This window comes from Passer montanus, unplaced genomic scaffold, assembly GCF_014805655.1.
Source record: "Passer montanus isolate IOZ18808 unplaced genomic scaffold, ASM1480565v1 scaffold89, whole genome shotgun sequence".
Taxonomy (NCBI): domain Eukaryota; kingdom Metazoa; phylum Chordata; class Aves; order Passeriformes; family Passeridae; genus Passer; species Passer montanus.
This window is the reverse complement of record NW_024374256.1, coordinates 2542381-2546022: the sequence shown is the minus strand read 5'-3', so window position 1 is coordinate 2546022 and position 3642 is coordinate 2542381. Positions and strand designations below refer to the sequence as shown.

At 64.6% G+C, this 3642-nt stretch overlaps 1 protein-coding gene across 9 annotated transcripts in view; it reads left to right on the top strand.

Moving 5' to 3' along the window:
- Positions 1–458, top strand: part of ADGRB2 (adhesion G protein-coupled receptor B2) — a 60237-nt gene extending 59779 nt beyond the window's left edge. For all 9 annotated transcript variants that reach the window (XM_039733834.1, XM_039733832.1, XM_039733833.1 and 6 more), the window contains one exon: positions 1–458. The gene's annotated coding sequence lies outside the window, so the exon portion shown is untranslated.
- The last annotated feature ends 3184 nt before the right edge of the window (positions 459–3642 follow it).

Genomic DNA, 3642 nt, shown 5'->3' with positions numbered 1-3642 from the left:
CCGCCGCCGCCGCCGCCGCCGCCCCGTGCGCGGCCCCGCCAGCCGACGCGCCGCGTTTGCTCCGCGCTCCGGGGCAGCCGGGGGGTCCCTGCCTGGCCGGAGCCGCTGTCCCCCCCCGGGAGAGCCGCCTCCCACTCGTCCTCGCGCGGTTCCTCCTCCTGCCACCCCCAGGACGCGGGTGTGGAGGGGACCCCCGCACTTTCCCCGCCCCCAAATGCTCACCCACGCTCACGCCTGCACCCCTCCCCCGGGGCAGGACCGGCCGTCGAGGCCCTCAGACCTTCGTTCTTTTCTACCGGGATGTTTCTTCACGCCGTGCACCGTGTGCACGCGAGCGGCCGCCCCCCGGGACCCCCCCAACCCCGGGACCCCCGCGGCCGCCCCCTCCCAGCCCTCCCCACCGTCCCCACCCCACGGGGCAGGTGCTGTCGTTGTTGGAAATAAAAGTTCACTCTCTGTGGTGCCGTGGGGCTGCGGCCGCCGCCTCGTGCTTCGCCTGGGCGTGGCTGTCACCCGGGCGTGGCTGTCACCCGGGCGTGGCTGTCACCCGGTGTCACCCTGCACCCCCCTGCCCAAAATCTCCCCCTGAGCTGGGCTGGTTCTGCACCCACGCGCTGCCAGCGAGCATCTGATCACGGGAGCCGGGAGTGGTAATTACGGAGTGATTAATCTGTGAGTAAATTAGGAACTCGGAGGTCATCCCCGCGTGGGGCCGCTCCAGGTGGGCGCTGCTGGCCTCTGGAGATGGAGCTGGGGCAGCAGGAGCAGCAGCTGGGGGTGGGAATGCCCAGAGCAGGAGCGGGGTCAGGACAGCGGGGCTGGGGCAGGGGACGTCTCTGCTGGTGGCTCTCGGCACATCTGGGATGGAGATTCTGATCCATGGTGGGATCAGGGCACGGAAACCCTCCTGCTGTGAGTGCCATGGCTCAGATCCTGCTCACGGCTGTTCCTTCCCCCTGGGAAAAGCCTCCCGAGCTTCCTGAGGGCTTCCCTTGGTCAGGACAGGCTTGGAAAGAGCAAAGGACACTGCCCAGTTTGGACTGGTGGCCACTGCCCGGTTTGGACCGTGGGACAGGACAGGGCTGCTCCCAGCCCCAGTGCCGGGACACTGGGACAGGATGTGACCCTTGGAGTGGGGGTCCCCTCCCCAGCCCCGCCAGGGGATGGAAGTACCGATTTCATAGCCCAGTTCATCCCAGCAGCGCCCAGTTCAGGTTTGGGGCACTGGAAGAAGCCATTTGGGTTGCAACGTGGTGATGGGAGAGAGGAGGAGGGGCTGGAAGGAGCCAAATTATTCCACTGCCACCTCCTAAAGGGGGATCCAGCTGTGCGGGGAGGGGGCTGGCACGAGCACGAGGACTTTGGCTGCCCGTGCCCGGGGTCAGGACCGTGGGTGACACGTCCTGGCACATCCAGGGGCTGCAGTGGGGCTCGGCCGAGGTTCTCAGCCCCATGGAGGGTGTGGGGCACCATCCCCTCCCTGGGGTGTCCCTAATTCTGCTGGAAATTCTGCTGGAATTCTGCAGCCACATCCTCCAGCTCTGCTTTCTGAGAGCTGCCACGCACTGGGATCCCCCCGCCCCCTGCTTTGGGGGATCCAGCTCCCCTCCTCTCCTCCCCAGCCAAACACAGCCGCGAGAGGCAGCGTCAGGGTTTCCTGGGGCATCTGTTGGCAATTAGCAGCTTTTATTACTCATGGAGACGCCAGATGGGGCGAGGGAACGGAGCCCGGGCCAGAGGCACAGGCTCGTGGTGTGTCCCAGCACGGGGGACAAGGGACAGCCCCCAGTCCTGCGGGACGGGGGGTACAGGGGGAGCAGATCCCAGAGCAGATCCCAGAGCTCTGGAGCCGTTTTCCATCTGCAGCTCCTATCGGAGCCAAGCTGGGTCCCCCCAGTGCCAAAAATGTGCGGAAATGATGGAGAATTGACGGCTCCGAGGCTGCGCGGGGGGACGGGAGCTCCGCGGAGCTTCTCCCTCCGCTCCCCGGGGAAGAAAACTTCACCAAAAAGAGGCAAAAGTGCTGTTCTAGCACCGCCGATACAAACGGCCCAGGGAAGCTGGAAAGAATTCCTGCAGGCGCTCTCCTTCCTGGCTGGAATTAGGCGGGGAGCGGGGGGAATTGTGCCTGGATTGGTGCAGAAATTAATGCTGAGCCGCTGAAATCCTCGCCGCAGGAATTCCCTCCTGCGCCTCGTCCAGGCCGGCAGCTGCCTCTGAGCCAGCGTGGTCCGGACGGCGTCATCCCAACCCTCATTCCCTGGATTTGGGGAGCCGGCGTCATCCCAACCCTCATTCCTTGGATTTGGGGAGCCTTTTGGGGGGGCTGATCTCGGGGTGAGAAGTGGGGAGCTCAGGGTAACGCAACCGCCGTGTTGCTCCGAGGCAAAATTATCTCCAGCCCCAAAATTCTCGGGCTCTGCTCCGGCTCGTGTTTTTTGGCAGGCGGCGCGGCAGTTTCTTGGAAGCACAGCGTGCCTCTGCTTTTTCCATGATGGGCTGGAGGGTGGGCAGGGGCTGCGGGATCCTGCTTTCCATCCCCCCGCTGGGCGCCGCTCCAAGCGAGCGTTCTGGGGAGGCGGGATCCGGCTTCTTCCTCCCTCTGGAAATGCGGATCCCGTGCTCTGGAGCAGCAGGAGCTGCGCCGAGCGGGGTTTTCCACGCCGCCGCCACCCCTGGGGCTGCCGGGGTCGCTTTGTGCCACTGGGTTGGGGACAACGAAGCCAGGGGAGCACCCTGGGAAGTGAGGGAAACTGAGGCACGGGAAGGGCGCCTCACTTGTAAACCCTCCGAGGAGTTTTGCAGATGAATTGAGGCTCCTGGGAGATGCAGAGGATGGGACGAGGCTGCCCTTCATCCCTGCTCTGCTCTGGGGTTGGGGTGGCATGTGGGGCCAGTTTTGGGGCACACAAACCCCGGTTCATCGCTGCTGGGTGGCCCCAAACAAAGAACAGCTCGAGGAGAACAATCATCCCAAACGAGAGAAAATTCGCTGTGTTTTCGTTCCCACTTGCTTTAATTACCCTTAATTACCTCAGCAGGCACCTCGCGGGAGCATTGTCACCACGTCGCCGGGACTGGCGGAGCCGAGCCGCTGGGGTTGCCCACGACAGCTTATTTACTGCCTCTGCATAAGCAGCAGTTGTTAATTAGCGAGTTTATTGAGATCCATGCGTCCCTCACGCGTCTCTAAAGCTGCAGCCTAAATAGATCCATCACAATTTGGGAGAAAACGCAGCTGAGCCATCTGAGGGTCCTGTGCCACCCCAGCCCTGGCGATGCCAGCCGATGCTCTGCACCCTCCAGACCCAAACTTGCACGAGCTGAGCTCGTTCCCTGCCTGGTTTTGGGGGCTCAGGGCGGCCTGGCACGGGAGGATGGGGCAGAGTGGGGCAGCCAGGCCCCGGGACGGCATTCCAGGCTGGCACGGCCCGTCTGGGATGGGCCCGGATCCCTCCAGGGCTTGGCAGGGCTCTGTGGGAGCAGCGGCGGTGCCAGCGGCAGCAATGGTGGCAGCGGTCCCGTCCCCGCGCTCTGACCCCGGGCACCTCGCCCTGAGCCAGACTGTCCCCAAGCCACCCCAAGGCGCAGGGAGGGGACAGCAGCTCCGTGTCACACGGTCTGCCCGGAGCTGCTCCTGGG